General features: G+C 35.2%; 1 protein-coding gene across 4 annotated transcripts in view; it reads left to right on the plus strand.

Annotated features, from left to right (window-relative positions):
- The window catches only part of LOC146397761 (uncharacterized), a 448,274-nt gene that overhangs the window by 138,493 nt on the left and 289,031 nt on the right, over positions 1 to 20,750 (plus strand). Inside the window, exon 3 of one of the 4 annotated variants that reach the window (XR_014825316.1) lies at positions 7,052 to 9,389. The exons of the other annotated variants lie outside the window; for them this stretch is intronic. The gene's annotated coding sequence lies outside the window, so the exon portion shown is untranslated. Of the gene's footprint in view, positions 1 to 7,051; positions 9,390 to 20,750 lie in introns of those variants that run through there. 4 annotated transcript variants of the gene reach the window in all.

The raw sequence follows: 20,750 nt of genomic DNA on the forward strand, positions 1-20,750 counted from the left end.
AGACTGAGCCAGAGATAAAATAGTTATACAAACTCGTTTTCAATTTTGTAATGCTTTTTTCCTCACTAGAATGGAATCAGATATTTTCAATTTTTTGTATTCTAATGAACAGTTCTAAAGAATGCAGATTTAATCTTTTGTGAATATTGAAAATTAATATATAAATGCATAAATTATAAATAGAAACTTATGAGGTAATTCAGTTTTACATATAAATGATCTTATTGCCCTATTAGATTATGCTCAGATTTTGTAATGAATGTCTAACATTTCATGAGGTAGAAAAAGGATTTGACTGCTTTTTGTTGCTATCTGGGTAGCACTAAATAATTTTTTCTGTTCTTTTTTTTTTTTTTTTCAGCTACACCTGTGGGATGCGGAAGTTCCCAGGCCAGGGATTGAACCCATACCACAGCAGGAACCTGAGCTGCTGCAGTGACAATACTGGATCTTTAACCCACAGTGCCACAAGGGAACTCTCCTGTTCTATTTTTAAAAATAATTCCAAATGTGTTCAGTCACAACTATTGAAATAATTTAAAAATATAGGTCTGTGACTCTGGTCAATATAGACATGTGCTAGACTTTTTTTTTTTTTTTTTTTTTTTTTTTTTTTTTTTTTTTTTAATGGCTGCTCTCACAGCATATGGAAGTTCCCAGGCTAGGGGTTGAATCTGAGCCACAGCTGAGACCTATGCCCCAGCTGTGGCAACACCAGATTCTTTTTTTCTTTTCTTTTTTTTTCTTTTTTTTTTTTTTTTTTGCCATCTCTAGGGCTGCTCCTGCGGCATTGGAGGTTCCCAGGCTAGGGGTCCAATCTGAACTGTAGTTGCCAGCCTACGCCAGAGCCACAGCAAGGCGGGATCCAAGCCGCGTCTGAAACCCACACCACAGCTCACAGCAACACCGGATCCTTAACCCACTGAGCAAGGCCAGGGATCGAACCTGCAACCTCATGGTTCCTAGTCAGATTCGTTAACCACCGAGCCATGACTGGAACTCCTAGATTCTTTAATCCACTGCATTGAGCTGGGGATGGATCCCACACCTCTGCAGTGACCAGAGCTGCTGCAGTTGCATTCTTAATCCACCTTACCACAGCGGGAACTCCACAAAGTGCTGTATATTTTAAAAACAATATTATGATATTGTGATAATATGAAGAAGTGTTATTGCATAAATTATAAATTTAAATCTAAAATTGATTTTAAAGAAGAGCTTAAATGAAAAGAATACTAAATTGATTTGGTTTGTATTTGGCTATATGAGGAAAATTAAAGTTAATTGTAAGACAGTATGAAAATTAGTAAAAATAAAGATAGGGAAGATATTTTAATTGAAAATGAAAGATTATCACCCTTTCTGAGAATTCTTTTTCTCTTGTTTATCTATATGAAACTGAGTTTTACTTTAGCATGAGGGTAACTGATTATAGGATACAGTCCTTTGAAAGTAGATTGCCAATACAGCAGTGCATACCTGAATGAAATGTTTGGAACTCTCTTAAATAGAAAGCCCAGACTGCTAAAAATAAATGAAATTTTGAAATTTAAGCCCAGCAAATAATGCAGTTTGTATTATTGTGTCATTGAACAATTCCTTTCTATCAGTTTTTTTCAGTTGTAATCAGAGCCCTATGCAAATTAAGAAAATTATTCCTCAAGTTATGTATGGTCTCTTTGGATAGAGAGATATCTTACTATGCAGAGTCATCCATCAGAAACATTTCATGGGGGCTACATTTTACTGTAAACAACTATCATAGGGACATAATGCTGACCTAAAAATTCTATCCTAGAAAAAGAAAAGAAATGGAAAGAACCGTTAAATTCTTAGTACAGTATAATTTGATTTTAATTTCTGCATGTGGAATTCCCAACAAAAATGTTTTTCAGTTACTTGATAAAAAAGCAATGTAGCAAAACAAATTTACACAAGATACAAGAAAATTTAAGTGTTTTAAAAAAGAATACAGCGCATTAGTCAGAACCAGGTGACATGTTTAAGAAAATGTTGAGGGTCAGTTGGAAAGAGAGTGGATAGCTTATTAACCTAATTAGATATAAATCATAATGAAAATGCTGTCAATCAGCACATGTACTAACTCCACACTAATTATAATAGATTGATAACTTTCATTTAATAGTTCAGTCATTATAATTTGGAAACACTGAAGCTCTTCGGGAATTTTCTAACAGGAAACTCATTTATCCATGTACTCTTCTCTTCTCATTTCCCTGTCTAATTCCAAATACTTCAGCACCCTTTTCATTCCTTTCATTTTGTACAGCTTTCAAACATGAATGAATTACTTTACTTGTATAATTATAATTGAAAGAAGTCATGCATAACGATAATTAATAATGTCTTAGTAAAATAGACATTTTTCTCCTAGATGGGTTATGAGAGTGATAAAAGGAATTTAATTTATCAGGAATAGACTATACCTAGTACTGCATCACCATGAATAAAAACACTGTTTCAAACTATTCACTGTTTTATTTAATCATATATTTCAAAATGTTAACAGGTTACTTTCCTTTTTTCTTGATTTCTTTCTCTCTCTCTTTTTTTTTTTCTGGAGCTGTGGAGGATACCATTTTTATTTTTACCTTCACCTGTGTTAGACATTCCTCACATATACTGGATGTTATTGAGAATTCCAAACATTACAGACATATCTAATTTAATACATGCTTAAGAACATAAGACGTATTATTTTTTGCATCTGTTAAAAATAAATAAAATTGAGGAAATTTGATTGAAAATAAATAAAATTGAGGGCATTCGATTATTTAAAAAAACGTTACTTCTTGCCTCTAAGATTTGCCTATAGAGGACTAGCCCATAATATCCCTTCTCAATAGAATTTTTCATTAAAATAAATGACAAAAAACCTAATGAAAAGAGGAGAGATTTTATGTATGTTGCCTGTGATTTTACATGACTACAGAGGAATTATAAAACCTATGAGCCTGTTAAGAATACTCCATTTTCAAAATCTTATTTTCAGTAAGGAAAGGAGAAAAGTTTGTCTAAAGTTTAGCCTCACTGCCACTACTTATTTCACAGGTTTGCACAAATTATGGTGGAATAAATTGCTGCTAAGGAGGAATTTCTAAACCAGAGTAATCCTTTTAACAGCATTTAGTTATTTCTAATACTTCAAGAAATTTGCCATTCTGGGTATGCAGTGAGAAACATCTAGGCAAAAAGTCAAAGCCAGTGGTCAGAGAAATCAAATTCAGGAAAGAAATATAAAAGTTTTAAAATCTCTGAATTAACTTTGCAGTAGGTTTGGAGTAGGTTAGAGCCTTAAATTGCTTAGTTAAGTAGTAGCTAAGCAACTATGATAGGCATAACTATTCTTTAGAGGGAAGTTTTTAAATTACAGGAATAAATTGAAAAGGAATCTTTGTTTCTTTATTCTTCCAATAGCATTTAAAATATTTTTCATAGTTGTCAATAAGAAACAATATTTTTCTCATTAAATTTCAAATAATTATTCCTCTCAATGCCAATGCAAGTACAGTCAAACATAGGATTAAAAAAGTATTTTATTTTGAGTAACAGCCAGTGTTACCTAGGTAGTTTGTTTCCTTGCTAGATCAATTAATTTTTCTTCCTACTTAAAATTAAAACCAATTTATTTTATTCCTGTCTCCCTGTCTCTCTCTCTCTCTCTCTCTCTTTTTTTTTTTGTGGGGGGGCCTACACTCTTGGCATGTGCCTGGTCCATCACAGCAGTGACCCAAGCCACTGTAGTGACAACCTGCTGTACCACAAGAGAACTCCAGAAACCATTTTATTTGAATGTGTCTTTTATGTATGCATACAGTATTTTAAAAAAATGGAACTTTGATTTTCTTCTTGATTTAGAGAAAGACTTTGTAATTACTGTAGAGAATGGAAAACTAGCCCAATGTTAATATAAGTTGTTCTCTTTTATTTTTGTTGAGGAGATATTGATTTAAATTGGTTACCCATGGGAGAAAAAAATAAATTATATGTGAACAAACTTAGTATTGGAAACTACTTTCAGTTAATTTATCTGAAACTTGAAAGGCATTAAAATGAAACAAATAAGAATACCTCTACTGCCAAATATTGGTGAGTTCTATTATGTGAGTATTGCTTATGAATAGGTAATTGAAACTGTTGGTATATACTGTACTTATTGAACTAAGAGAGAATTTGAGCTCTTATTTAATAACAGTCTGCCAGTAGTTTAATCCATTTCACATACATGCACAGTTTGTGACTCTCTCCTTAAATGTAAAAGTTCTATTTTAATACCCTTTTTCAAATATTTAACATATGCCTAAAATTAAATCATGACATTTCTGTTCTCTGATTTTTTTTTCTTGATAGTGGCAGATAGAAAAATATTTGCTATCTATTTGATTCTACTAATAATAAAATCTAACTACTCCTGGCTCCAGTAAGGACTTCTCATAAACAGCTACTATATAACAAATAAATCAATGCATGTTTGCATTCACCAGAAATAATTTGATAGATGAAATAAATTTGCGGATACAGGGCAAGAGTGGATACTGGAAACATATTAGCTGAGCTTGTTGATTTTGGGGAAAATTAAAATTGAACAGTCTTTTATGCCTATTAAATTAAGCTTATCTAAGCCTCCTTGTAACCATATCTATTATAAATTTTTAGAAAATTAATGTATTTCATGTATATTTGCTCATAGCATTTGCCATTTCACATTTCATAACATTATATAACAAATTCCTTAAATATTTGTAATCTGTATATATTCTAAAATATTTAGTATAACCATGCTGCTTTGGAATTAGACTTACTGTGGGAAAGTAGAATTACTTGCTACTTTGGTTTTTGATTGTGTTGAGATTGCTGGTTCTCATATATGTCTATTGTTTATTTCTTTGAGCTTGTATGTAGAATTCTAGGTTGTCCTTTTTCCAATACTTGAATGATAGTACTCTATTGTCATCTTGCCTCCATGGTTTCTGAAAAGAAATCTCTGCTTTTTTAATCGGTATTTCTCAGAATGTATAGTGTCTTTTTTCTCCATTATTTTTCAAGATTTCTCTTTACCATTGCTTTCTATCAAGTTCAGTATAATATGTCTCTGTGGGTAGTTGTTTCTTTGGTTATTTGTTTTGAACCCTCATTTGAGTTCTGAGCACCTTTGATCTGTGGCTTAATACCTTCCATTATTTTTCAGAAAATTTGATTGCCATTTCTTCACGTATATTCCTCCCTGTTATCTCTTTCATCTCAGTCTAAGATTCCAGTTACATATGTCTTACTCTTTGATATTTTTCCAAAAATATTAGTATTCTTTTATTTTTATTTTCACATTTCTTTCATTTGTGTTCGAGTTTCTATTTACTTATCTTCAAGTTCTCTTAAGTTTGAGTGTCAAGTCTGCTGATAATCCCATTAAGGACATTCTTCATCTCTTTTAAAACTACTTTTAAAAACTTTTTGGTATGCTATTTTGATTGTTACTTATAGTTTCCATTTCTTTGAGGACATTCCCCATTTATTTTTGCGTGTTGTCCATCCTTTCCACTATAGCCTTTCACATATCAATCATGTTATTTTAAATTCCCTGTCTGAGAGTTCCAATATCTAGGTCATCTCAGAGACCATTTCTGTTGATTGCCCTCATCTGTTTTCTCCCTTATGTTATTTTTTCACTTCTTTTGTTGCACAATTTTTGGATAAAATCTCTGGGTGAACTGTAGGTTAAGAGACAGAACTAGCATTTATGCCTCAAAACTTAATTTCCCTCCAGCTTTACTAAGGTATGATTGACAAACATTATATATATTAAAAGTATACAACATTATGTTTTGATGTATGTGTATGTTGTGATTTCCCCAATCAAGCTGATTAAGCTGTCCATCCCCTCAAATATTTACCTTTTGCATGTATACATGTTGTGAGAACACTTACAATCTTCTTTGTCAGCAAATTTCAGGTATACAATACATTATTAACTGTAGTCACTATGCTGGGCATTAGATCACCAGAACTTATTTTGGGTATGCTTTCTTTGCAAGAACTTTATAGTCTGAAAGTTTTTTTTTTTTTAATAGGCAAATTCTATCAAATGTTCATTTTTTTTCTTTTTTTTCATTTTATTCTTTTTTTATTACTCAAATGAATTTATCACATCTGTAATTGTATAATGATCATAACAATCTGATTTCACAGGATTTCCATCCCACAGCCCAAGCACATCGCCCCACCCCCCAAACTGTCTCCTCCAGAGACCGTAAGTTTTTCAATGTCTGTGAGCCAGCATCTGTTCTGAAAAGAAGTAACGTCTGTCCTTTTTTCAGATTCCACATGTCAGTGAAAGCATTTGATGTTGGTGCCTCATTGTATGGCTGACTTCACCTAGCATGATAGTTTCTAGGTCCATCCATGTTGCTAAAAATGCTGGTATTTCGTTCTTTTTGATGGCTGAGTAATATTCCATTGTGTATATGTCCCACATCTTCTGGACCCACTCCTCTGTCGATGGACATTTAGGTTGTTTCCATGTCTTGGCTATTGTAAATAGTTCTGCACTGAACATTGGAGTACATGTGTCTTTGCAAGTCAAGGTTTTCTCTGGATAGATGCCCAGGAGTGGGATTGCTGGATCAAATGGTAGTTCTATGTTTAGTTTTCTGAGGCATCTCCATACTGTTTTCCACAGTGGTTGCACCCATTTACAATCCCACCAACAGTGTACTAGGGTTCCTTTTTCTCCACACCCTCTCCAGCACTTACTGTTTGTAGACTTTTGGATGATGGCCATTCTGGCTGGAAAAAAAAACAAACAACCCCATCAAAAAATGGGTGGAAGATCTAAACAGACAGTTCTCCAAAAAAGACATACAGATGGCTGAGAAACACATGAAAAGATGTTCAGCATCACTCATTATTAGAGAAATGCTAGTCTGGAAGTTTTTTGTATTTTACTGTTACTATTATTAGAATCATCGCCATACTGTCTTCACATTACTCAAGTCTTGCCCATTATTTATTTTGTGTGTGTGTGTATGTTTAGGGCTGCACCTATTTCATATGGAGGCGACGGGTCCAATTGGAGATGTAGCCACCGGCCTATGCCAGAGCCACAACAATACAGGATCTGAGCCGCATCTGCACCCAACAGCACAGCTCACAGTGACACCGGATCCTTAACTCACTGAGCAAGGACAGGGATCGAACCCGCATCCTGATGGATGTTAGTCTGGTTCATTAACCTCTGAGCCATGATGGGAACTCTGTGTTGCCCATTCTTATTGTGGGACTGGGTTGATGGAGATTTTTGCTCAGTGTTTCTGTTCTTCTCTCAGATTTAGGTTATTCTGATATTCTGATGATATCCTACCTCAAAGAGAATATCTTTCCTAGTACTTGTTCCTGCCTTGAGTGATAAACCACTGTTAATTGTTATTGCTGTTTGCTAGTCTGAGGATGGATTCAGCAGTGGAAAGCTTTTTTATCCTCTTTCAATCTCAGACTTAGGTTATATTTGTGTCACTGGGTCTTAAATTTGTGTGTCAGTGACCCTGCCCCTCCTCCATATATTCTGTACTGGTCTGGGATCAGGATAATCTCTGCCCATCTCTTATAGGTAGCAGCTATTTCTTTTTTCTATTTTTACTCAGCCTATTCCAATATCCAGTATTGGCTATTTTTCTAGTTTAATGGATGTTTACTATGAGAAAACTAGTCTAGTATAATTTTTTTGTTGTTGTAACCAGAGGTTAAAGTTCCAAATAATTGTGCACTGAGTCATATAGCATATGAACATATGGATATATTTACTTAGAGCAGACACACAGGGGTGTGTGTACTTGTGTATGTATGTGTGCATAGACCCTGAAAAACTCCTGCATAAAAGTCACATAGCTAAGAATGGTTGAAATAGAAAAAAAAAAAAATGGAAAGAATGCCAAGGTGGTAAAGTTTATTTAATTTAAATATTTTCAGTTTATATTGGGGGTTGACCTGCTTTCTAATTCTAGAACTTGAGGAAAACTGTCATTTTGAATCTCTATTATATTCAAGGTATCATAGGAAGTGATTTGCATAAATATTCATTTACTATATATTAAAAAAAAAGAATTTTGGACTTACCCTAAGTCATCTAATATTATAGTAGTTTTAGAACTTGGGCATTTAAATCTGTGCTAATGTCTGAATAATCTATTCCTTGAGGCAGCGTACAGCAAGCCAGCTGTCCATTATCACTGACATCATTGCAGTAAGTCCTTTACATATTGGTATATTGTTAACTTTTACCCTTGATTGTTTTATTTGCAAGGGTGAACTGTGTTCTTTTAGTCTGTTCTAGAAGCCTATATTTTCTAAGTATTTGATACATCTTGTGGATGTTAGAACTTTTCTTTTTTTATTTTTAAGGGCTATACCTGAGGCATGCAGAGGTTCCCAGGCCAGGGGTTGGATGGGAGCTGTAGCCTCCAGCCTATGCCACAGCCACAGAAAAGCCATACCTAAACCACGGCTGTGACCTGAACTGCAGCTCACGGCAAAGCTAGATCCTTAACCCACTGAGTGAGGCCAGGGATTGAACCTGCATCCTCACGGGTGCTAGTAAGATTCGTTTGCTGCTCAACCACGAAGGGAACTCCAGAACAATTTTTAAAATAGTTTCTCAGTTGAAAGCTGTACTTAAAAATGGCTGTATCCTTTAGGCAGAAAACATCAGGTGGGAAACAAGCAGAATGGAATATTTGACCCTCTTAACCAGGGTAGCATTAGTATATTCCAAATCAAGATATATTTCATAGTATGTTAATCTCTACCTTGTTTCTAATGGTAAAACTTAGCTTGATTCTAGTTATTTTATAGATGTTTGTAGTATCTGTTTTTAGCTATAAATTTATCTACTTCAATATTATGCTTATTTTGGTTTCCCACTACTTAGGACTGATGAAATTTAAGAGTTGTAGGGGAAAAGCTGAAAGAAACCTCTAAAAATAGATCTTTTTTAAATCAAGATTTACCCCATATGTGCTTTGTTAAAAACTTAGAGCCACATTGAAATTCTCTAAAATCATAGTTTAACACATCCTTCTAAGCTATAAGTAAAATAGTGACCTTGTGAAGTAAAGGTATATATTTTTTTTAATATTTTGAATTGAAGTAACATGTGTTAAAATTATTTAGGGGTGTTACCTTCATTGGAAAGGTTACTTTGATTCTCTTTGATTGATTTGAATTGTAGTTATGCAGAGCATTTAATAGATGACTTAGGAGTATATTGTTATTTTTTAAGTGATGCTCCAATTTATGCTATACCTCGTAGAAATGTACTTGTTGACCTTTTTTTATACCATTTCTCAGAAACAAGAAATAAAATGTTGATTTTCAGCTGATTCTACAAGTAGTATTCTCTACATTTTGTAGTTGCTTTAGTTTTTAGATGACATATTTCACATAAATACTTCACAATAGAGTAAATAACAACTAAGTTGTGAGTTCTGTAGAAGATGGTGGAATAGAAGGACTAGAGCTCAACTTCTCTCCTAAAATCAACAAAATTCACAACTAAAGACTGAGCATTCTTCACCCAAATGGACCAGAAACCTTAAAAAGATACCATACTCCAGAAGAAAAAGAGGAGCCCACATCAAGAGGTAGGAGAGGCAATATCATGATATAAACAACCCTGTACCTCCTGGGTGGGAAGCCTCACAGACTGGAAACTGGTTCACAGAGATTCACCTACAGGAGAGAGAGTTATGAGCCCCACAACAAACTCTCATGTGTGGGGATCTGGCACTGGGAGAAAGAGCTCCTGGAGGATCTGGCATTGAAGGCCAGTGGGGCATGTACGTAGGAGCTCCACAGGAATGGGGGAAATGGAGACCCCATTCTTAAAAGGCACATACGGACTTTCATGTGCATTGGGTCCCAGGGCAAAGAAAAGTCTCCATAGAAATCTGGATCAAACCTGACCGCAGTTATTGGAGGACATCCTGGGAAACGTGGCTTGTTGTGAGGGAAGGACATTGAAAGCAAAGCTCTCAGGAATATTCAGCAGCTGTGCCTTTCTCTGGAGGGGGCCATTTTGGGAAAATCTGGCCCCATCCCTCAGTCGGTGCTAAGTAGTCCCAGGGCAAACAACAATCCAGGTGGGATCACAGCCCCTCAGTAAACAGGCTACCAAAAGACCCCTCAGGCACACAGCTGCCTCTAATCCCATCCAGAGACTAAGCCCCACCCACCAGAGGGATTAGAATCAGCTCCACCTACCAGGGGGCAGGCATCAGCCCTTCCCATCAGGAAGCCTACAGCAAGCCCCCATACTGACTTCAGCCACAGTGGGGCAGACACCAGAAGTAAGAGAGGCTACAAGTCTACTATCTGTAAAAAGGCCACCACACCAAAAACCTATAAAAACGAAAAGACAGAGAACTATAACTCAGATGAGGGAGAAAGAAAAAACCCCAGAAAAACAGCTAAGTGAGGAGGAGATTCTTAGCCTCCAGGAAAAAGACTTTAGACTGTTGATGCTGAAGATGATTCAAGACATTGGAAATAAACTGGAGGCAAAGATGGATTACTTACAGGAAACACTGAGCAAAGAGATACAAGATATAAAACTGAAACAAGAAGAGATGCAAAATACAATAACTGAAATAAAAACTTCGCTAGAAGCAGCTAAGAGCAGAATACAGGAGACAGAAGAACGATTAAGCAAGGTGCAGGACACATTAGTGGAAATTATGGATGAAGAGCAGAAAAGAGAAAGAAGAATGAAAACAAATGAGGAGGAGTCTCAGAGAACTCTGGGACGTTAAATGCACCAACATCCATATTATAAGGGTGCCAGAAGAAGAAGAGAGAAGGGGACAGAAAAAATATTCCAAGAGATAATAGCCAAAAACTTCCCTAACATGGGAAAGGAACCACTTACTCAAATCCAGCAAGCATAACGAGTACCATATAAAATAAACCCAAGGAGGAACACCCTGAGACACATATTAATCAAACTGACTAAAATTAAAGACAAGAGAAAACCTCAAAAGCAGCTAGGGAAAAGACACAAGTAACATACAAGGGAACCCCAATAAGGTTATCGGCAGATTTTTCAGCAGAAACTCTGCAGGCCAGAAGGGAGTGGCATGATATACTTAATGTGATGAAAGGGAAAATCCTCCAACCAAGATTACTCTACCCAGCAAGGCTCTCATTCAGATTTGAAGGAGAAATCAAAACCTTCACAGATAAGCAAAATTTGAGAGAATTCAACAACACTAAACCAGCCTTACAACAAATACCAAAGGAATTTCTCTAGGCAGAAAGAACAAGAGAAGAGGGAAAGAAAAAAGAGCAACAAAAACAAATCCAAAGCAATTAATAAAATGACAATAAGAACATACATATCAATAATTACCTTAAATGTTAATGGTCTAAATGCCCCAACCAAAAGACACATACTGGTGAATGGATACAAAAACAAGGCCCATATATATGCTGTCTTCAAGAGACCCAACTCACTTCTAGGGACACATACAAATTTAAAGTGAGAGGATGGAAGAAAATATTTCATGCAAACGAGGATCAAAAGAAAGCTGGAGTAGCAATACTTGTATCAGACAAAAGAGACTATAAAATGAAAAATGTTTTAAGTGACAAAGAAGGACATTACATAATGATTAAAGGATCAATCCAAGAAGAAGATATAACTATTTTAAGTACCCATGCACCCAGCATACGTTCACAACAATATATAAGGCAACTGCTAACAACCTTAAAAGGACAAATCAACAATAACACAATTATAGTGGGGGACTTTAACACCCCACTTACAGCAATGGACAGATCAACCAGACAGAAAATCAATAAGGAAACACAGGCCCTGAATGATGCATTAAACCAGATGGACCTAATAGATATTTATAGGACATTCCATCCAAAAATGACAGAATACACATTCTTCTCAAGTCCACATGGAACATTCTCTAAGATTGATCACATCCTGGGCTACAAGTCCAACCTCAGTAACTTTAAGAAAATTGAAATCACGTCAAGCATCTTTTCTGACCGCAATGCTATATGACTGGAAATCAACAACAAGAAAAAATCTGCAAAAAACACAAACACGTGGAGACTCAACAACATGCTCCTGAACAACCAATAGATCACTGAAGAAATAAAGAGGAAATTAAAAAATACCTAGAAGCAAATGACAACAAAGATAGCACACACCAAAACCTATGTGATGCAGCAAAAGCCATTCTAAGAGGAAAGTTTATAGCAATACAAACCCACCTCAGGAATCAAGAAAAAGATCAAATAAACAAGCTAACTTTACATCTAAAGCACCTCGAGAGAGAAGAATAGACAAAACCTAAAGTTAGTAGAAGCAAAGAAATCATAAAACTGGTTCTTTGAAAAGATCAACAAAATTGATAAACCCTTAGCCAGCCTTATCAAGAAGAAAAGAGAGAGGACTCAAATCAATAAAATTAGAAATGAAAAAGGAGAAGTAACAATGGACACCACAGAAATACAAAGGATCATAAGAGACCACTATATGCAACTATACGCCAATAAAACAGAAAACCTAGAAGAAATGGACAAATTCTTAGAAAAGTACAATCTTCCAACACTAAACCCAGATGAAATAGAAAAGATGAATGGACCCATCACAAGAACTGAAATTGAAACTGTGATTAAAAAACTTCCAACAAACAAAAGTCCAGGACCAGATGGCTTCACAGGAGAATTCTATCAAACACTTAGAGAAGAGCTAACACCTATCCTTCTGAAACTGTTTCAAAAAATTGCAGAGGAAGGGATATTCCCAAACTCATTCTATGAGGCCACCATCTCCCTGATGCAAAAAACCAGACAAAGATACCACACAAAAAGAAAACTACAGGCCTATTTCACTGATGAACATCGATGCAAAAATCCTCAACAAAATCCTAGCAAACCGCATCCAACAATACATTAAAAGGATTGTCCATCATGATCATTGAGATTTATCCCAGGGATGCAAGGGTTCTTCAATATCCACAAATCCATCAGTGTGATACACCACATTAACAAACTGAAGAATAAAAACCATATGATCCTCTCAATAGACGCAGAAAATACCTTTGACAAAATCCAACACCCATTTCTGATAAAAACCCTTCAGAAAGTGGGCATAGAGGGATCCTACCTCAACATGGTAAAGGCCATATATGACAAACCCACAGTGAACAACCTTCTCAATGGTGAAAAGCTGAAAGAATTCCCGCTGAGATCAGGAACAAGACAAGGATGGCTGCTCTCGCCAATTCTCTTCAACATAGTTTCGGAAGTCCTAGCCACAGCAATCAGAGAAGTAAAAGAAATAAAAGGAATCCAAATTGGAAAGGAAGAAGTAAAACTATCACTATTTGCAGATGACATGATACTAACAGAATCCTAAAGACTCTACCAGAAAACTGTTAGAGCTCATCCATGAATTTGGCAAAGTCACAGGATACAAAATCAATACATAGAAATCGATAGCATTTCTATACATTAACAATGAAAAAGCAGAAAGAAATTAGGGAAGCAGTCCCGTTTACCATCACAGCCAAAACAATAAAATACCTAGGAGTAAACCTACCTAAGGAGACAAAAGACCTATACTCTGAAAACTTAAGACACTGATGAAAGAAATCAAAGATGACACAAATAGATGGAAAGATATACCATGCTCCTGGATTGGAAGAGTTAATATTATCAAAATGACTATATTGCCTAAGGCAATATACAGAGTCAATGCAGTCCCTATCAAATTACCAAGGACATTTTTCACAGAACTCGGACAAAATATTTTAAAGTTTGTTTGTAAGCACAAAAGACCCAGAATACCCAAACACTACTAAACACTAGTATTAGCAAATGTATCTTCAGGTAGGAGAATATGCAAAGCAAAAATCTTGTGTTCATTTCATCCCTGCACACCTGACCCACTGCATATGGTGTGCTGAAGAGCAATATAGCAAGTCAAAAAGAGGACATGAGGAAGACAAATTTTCAAGAGCAGAATAGTGGAAATGCACAGGAGGAGTAGGCATTCTGTAGACTAGGTTGATTTTTGGAGAATTATATAAAGATATCTTTCATGGTTTCTGGAAACAATTTTGAAAATGTAGGGCTGGGCATGTTTTTCACATCTTTACTTCTGATTCATGGAGGTCCCCTGAATACTTAGTCGGAACAGGTTGAGGACATCTAAGTGGAAGAGGGCAGACACTTTCTCTCCTCCCATTCTCTATGGTTCTCATGTAGATATGAGAGTGAACACAGTACCCAGAGCCCAATCTAGGACTCTCTGATCCCAGCTAAGAGACTGTGCTGCTTTCTTTGAGGACAATTTACTGTACCCTGGAAGCCCAAAAGGAGACCATTTAGCCCTTTCAAAGTCCTCCATGCCAACAGCATAAATAAATTTAAATATAGCCTTGGTGTGCAGAATTTATTCTGAGAACACTGCAGCAGATAAAATCAATATAGTCAGAAGATTTCACAGAGAAGCAGCTCATTTCTGTGGTCCAGACCTCATGAAGTCACTTGCTGTTTTCAGGAACAAGCACAGCAAGAACCTAAAACCAAATGCACACAGTTCCTCTATTGACATCATAGTAAGGAATCTTACCCTGAACCTGCCATCCCCAAAAGGATACAAGAGTGTAAGAACTTTGAATCTGAATATTTACCCCAAGAGGATAAGGTTTTGGACATAAATAACTAAAATAAAATTAAACAACCAACTTAAACATTAGATTAAATAGCATCAAATACTAATTTGAAATCATTTAAAATTTTCTTAAAGATACATTTCTATAAATGTAAGTTTATTACTATAAATTTTATGCCTGATATACTAAATTTTTAGTACATATACTAGGCTAAATTCTGAAATTTTTAAAAATTAAAAAGGCATATTACATTAGCTAGGGCTCCCATAACAAAATACCACAGACTACGTGACTTAAACAACAAAAATATATTTTCTAAGAGTTCTGAAGGCTAGAAGTCCAATATCAAGGTGTCAGAAAATTCAGTTTCTCAGTCCGTAGTTTGCAGATAGCCACCTTGCTGTGTCCTCATGTGGCCTTTCTTCTGTGTGTACATGCCCTTCCTGTCTCTTCCTCTTCTTTTAAGGACACTGACCTTATGCCTTATAGGACCCACCTATATGACTTAATTTAATCTTAATTAAGGTCTCATTAAAGGCCCAATTTCCAAATAGAGTTACATTGGGGGATTGGGATTCAATGTGAGTTTGGAGGGTCACAATGTAGTCTGTAATACTTTCTAAATTTCAAAACTTAATGGGAAGGTCACTGTGATAGTCAGAATAATGGCCCCACTGTTATCTAACCAAACTTTGTCCACTCCCCGGTACACAGTGAAGCCAATCTATTGACACCTGGTCATGGTGAAAGAAAATGCAGCATTTATTGCAGGGTGCCAAGCAAGAAGTCCAGATAGCTGGTGCTTAAAAGACATGAACTCCCCAGTGGATTTCAGGAAAAGGTTTTAAAGACAAGATGATGGAGAAAGGTTGGGAGGGTGCGTTATTAGCTCATAGGCATATTCCTCATTAGTTGATGGTGAGGTAATTGAGAGTCAACGTCATTGATCTTCTGGTTCTGACTGGTCCCGGGGGTCTACTTGCATGTGGGCAGGGTATACTTATCTTCTTTCAATTAAACCTGGTGGACTGGTGGAGGTTTTAGTGTTTGGAAAACAGCTCAAAAGAGGTGGCTGAGATCATATAGCCCTTGAGGTGGAACTAAAGGCCTTTGACTTTATTTAGGCTAAATTATTATTTTGTCTTTCTTGACTCTTTTCCTATCTTTCTACATTTTATTTTCTTTTTTTTAAATAAGGTTTTAATTTTTCTGTTATTCTTAATTTACAACATTCTGTCAACTTCTGCTGTACAGCAAAGTGACACAGTTGTACATATATATGCATTCTTTTTCTCACGTTATCCTCTATCATATTCTGCCGCAGGTAACTAGATACAATTCCCTGTGCTATACAGCAAGGTCTCATTCCTTATCCACTCCAAGTGAAGTAGTTTGCATCTTCTAACCCCAAACTCCCAGTCCATCCCACTCCCTCCCCACTGGCAGCCACAAGTCTTTTCTCCACGTCCATGAGTTTGTTTCTTTTCTGTACATAGGTTCATTTGTGCTCTATATTACATTCCAGATATAAGTGATATCATATGGTATTTGTCTTTCTCTTTCTGACTTAACTTAGTATGGGAGTCTCAAGTTCCATCCATGTTGCTGCAAATGGCATTATTTTGTTCTTTTTATGGCTGAGTAATATTCCATTTTGTATATATACCACATCTTCTTAATCCATTCATTTGTCAATGGACACTTAGGTTGTTTCCATGTCTGGGCTATTGTGAATAGTGCTGAAATGTACATACAGTTGAATGTATCTTTTTCAATTAAAGTTTTGTCTAGATATATGCCCAGGAGTGGGGTTGCTGGATAATATGGTAGTTCTATATTTATTGTTCTGAGGTACCACCATACTGTTTTCCATAGTGGTTGAACAAATTTACATTCCCACCAACAGTGAAGGAGGGTACCCTTTTCTCCACACCCTTTTCTCCTGTTGACTTATTAATGATGGCCATTCTGACCAGTGTGAGATGGTACCTTTTTGTAGTTTTGATTTGTACTTCTCTAATAATTAGTGATGTTGAGCATTTTTTTGTGTCTGTTTGCTATCTGTATGTCTTCTTTGGAGAAATGTCTATTTAGGTATTCTTTATTTTCACTTCTCTGATTAATTATTCTTTGGAACTCTGGGAAGGCCTAGGAGACTAAAATTTTTCTACAGACAAGAGACATGTGGATGACATGGTGATGGGGTGGTGGGTGATGAGTACTGTTTTTAGAAAGACCCATAGGGTCTTTTTTAGTACCCTACAAGGATGTCTACATCCTAATACCTGGAAAGTGTTAATATTATACCTTACAGAGCAAAAGAGACTGCAGATGTAATGAAGTTAAAGATCTTGAGAAAGAGGAGTATCTTTGATTATACATGTGGGCCCAGTGTAATCTTATGGGTCGATTATAAGAGGGAGAGAGAAGGATCAGAGTCAGAGAAAGAGCTGTAACAGTAGGGGCAGAGGTCAGAATTATGCATGACCCTGAGTCAAGGAATGTATGCAGCCTCCAGAAGTGGAAAAGGCAGGAGAAGGAACTTTCCCTGGAGGTTCTAGAATGCATACAGACGTGTAATGAATGTTGACCTGTTGACCCATTCTAGACTTCTCATCTCCAGAATTGTAAGACAATACAAGTATGTTTTTACAGCCACTAATTTGTGGTAATTTGTTACAGCAGCAATAAGAAACCATTGCAGTTGATTTAGAAACAATAACGGTAATACAGTTGGATGAGTGTTGTAATATGGGAAATGAATAATAAATTTGTGACAAAAAGAAAAAAATAGAAAAGATTCAAAAAGAGAGTGAACTTTGGGGCTAAATATTAAAATATTAGTAGAATTTAGTTAATGAAATAGGGGAGGGGAACATTTTATGCCTCTTTTAAAAAGAAAGAATAATTTCAGAAGAGAATTGATAAGTTGAGATAAAAAGGACAGGTTATGGGATCTGTTGGAAATTTAGAAGCATATATCTATAGAGAATTAAAGTGAGACATCTTAAGGGATATTGCATTATGTATAAAAAGTCTTTTAAAATGTCTCAATCTCTTAGGCTATTTGGAGCTCTGTAGGAATTAAATCTTCTAGGTTGTCTCATACTTTGTTGTGAACAGTGCCTCCCAGAAAAAGCAACTCTTAGAAGCCAATTCTTGATTTCTCTAGACATGAAATTGTGTATACCAAGTAGGAGAAGTGGGTTAAAATGTCACTGTAGGTGCTTTAATATCAGGTTTGACAGTATTAAGACTTATGCACATTGTAAAGTTTCTTTGAGTTAATTTAAAAATTGAAAATTTAGATTTCATCAAAAGGACATTTTGGAGAACCAGTGAGTAATACTTTCAGGAGCTCATCTCAATTGTGTTATTAACTGGCAGAGAAACACTGCTAAATAAAAAAGAATAACAAATTAGTAAAAATTTTTATAGCTTTATAACATAAAAACTAAATGGATACAAGTTTTAATATACATCTGTTTCCTTGATTCTTTTTTTTTTTTTTGTCTTTTTGCCATTTCTAGGGCCACTCCCACGGCCTATGGAGGTTCCTAGGCTAGGGGTCTAATCTGAGCTGTAGCCACCGACCTATACCAGAGCCACAGCAATGTGGGATCCGAGCTGCGTCTGTGACCTACACCACGGCGCACGGCAATGCCAGATCCTTAACCCACTGAATGAGGCCAGGGATTGAATCTGCAACTTCATGGTTCCTAGTTGGATTCATTAACCACTGTGCCACAAAGGGAACTCCCTGTTTCCTTGATTCTAAGACACATATTTTTCACATTTTTACATCTCTGAAATTGGAATATATCTTATAATAAATGATGTGGCAATTATAATTAGCAAGTCTTTAAATTAATAGTGATAAAAATGTAATGTACAACATCATCAACAAAGAGAGTACTCAACAAATAGAGTAGTCCTTTTTTATATATCACTTTAGTAATAAAGAGAAAACATAATTTAAAAAATTATTAAAAATACACAAAGCACTAATTCTGGGTGGCAGTCTTTACAGATGAATACAAGAATGACATTGTCAATGAATTATGTCAATATTAATATAATAAATGTATAGTGCATCAAAATGATGACACTCCTGAATATATGTCAAATCCCAAAACAAAGATCTGTATCAATAAATAAAATCTGAAGCTCAAAAATAGTAGGGGGAAAAAAAAAGAACAAGAATTGGCCAGAAGATGTGGTATATATACACAATGGAATACTACTCAGCCATAAAAAAGTACAACATAATACCATTTGCAGCAACATGGATGGAACTAGAGACTCTCATACTGAGTGAAGTATGTCAGAAAGACAAATACCATATGATATCACTTATATCTGGAATATAATATACAGCACAAAGGAACCTTTCCGCAGAAAAGAGAGTCATGGACTTGGAGAATATATTTGTAGTTGCCAAGGGGGAAGGGGAGGGAGTGGGAGGGACTGGGAGCTTTGGGTAAATAGATGCAGAATGTTACCTTCAGGATGGATTAGCAATGGGATCCTGATGTGTAGGACTGGGAACTCTGTCTAGTCACTTATGATGGAACACGTAATGTGAGAAAAAAGAACGTATACATCAAGTGTAACTGGGTCACCACGCTGTACAGTAGAAAAAAATATATATAAATAAATGATAAAATGCTATATTTGCACCCTTAATTCTATTATTTTATTTTTTTTTACTAGATTATAGGTAAACAAAGAGTGAGCTAAAAAAATACAACTGGGATCACCCATTTCAATCGGCCTTAAAAATGAAGAGCTTAAGATGCATATAAATAGGTTTAAAAAGTACCTTTCACTCATTGGCACATCTTGTATCCTTATTACTTATTGAATTACTCATTATAATTTTAGTGTATTCCTGTGTACTTCATATGTAAATAGTCACATTAAATGCAAATATAATTTTATCTTCCTTTTCGATTTCTGTGACTTTTATATCTTTTTGTTGGCTTAGCATTAACAAAAACTAACAGCACATTTTATTAGCTTGTAAAAATGCACATGTAGCCATTTATCGTTGCCTTTTAAAAATTAATTTTTTGAAAATTATTTAATAATTCATCATTAAATATGGTGTTATATTTGACATTCTTGCATCTACTAAAATGAGCATACATTTTTGTTACCATACTAAATTACTTTGACTTTTGAATGTTCAAGCAGTTCTGCAATCTTGTAATAAGCCCTAACTGATCACCATAGATTACTACTTTTATGTATTTGTGAATTAAATTGGCTAAAATTTTGACAAGATTATTTGCCTAAATGTTGAATATGGTTATTGGTCGGTAGTTTTCTTATGTAATATCTTTGGTTTCATATGAGGGCAATCCTGAAATGGAACCTCTTACATACTTTTCTAATTTTGAGAGATTTTGCATGTAATTAGGATTATTTCATCCTTAAAATTTTGGTATAATTCACCAAAGAGATAATTTTTTTTTGCCTGGATATTTTCATTCTATCTTTAATGATGAATTCAGCATACTTAATAAATATAGCATTTCCAGGCTATCCTTTTCTTTGTGAATGAGTATTGAAGAGTTGTGTGTCTACTTAACTAATTTATCGAATTCATTGGTATTATGTGTTTAAATTTTTTTCCCATATAGGAATTATACATTTCTTGTTAAAATTATGCCTAAGCGGTTAATCATTTTGGTTATGTTTTAAATTGGCTTTTCTCTACTGTTTTCTCTGTTTGTGGATTTTGTCTGTGAAAGTTATTAATTTGAGTTGTTTATTTCATGTCCTGCAACACTGTCAGACACATTCAGTAATCTCTTTTAAAGTTCAGCCGTTACATGTTTTTTAATTCTAAAGTTTTCAGGTGATAATGTTTTTTTAATTCTCAGGGGTATATCTTATCTTTGCCTCCATTTATGAGCATGAGTTACTATAACCATATAATATACAAATAATTATAAATATTACATCAGAAAATGACTATTTTAAATTTCTAGTTTGGTAGTTTCAGCAGCAGTGTTCGTTCAAGGCTCACATCTACTTATT

The sequence above is a fragment of the Sus scrofa genome, chromosome 13 (genome assembly GCF_054392235.1).
Source record: "Sus scrofa isolate SSC_HxYL_T2T_F1_AM1 chromosome 13, Sscrofa_HxYL_maternal_Yorkshire_Landrace_v2.0, whole genome shotgun sequence".
Lineage (NCBI taxonomy): Eukaryota > Metazoa > Chordata > Mammalia > Artiodactyla > Suidae > Sus > Sus scrofa.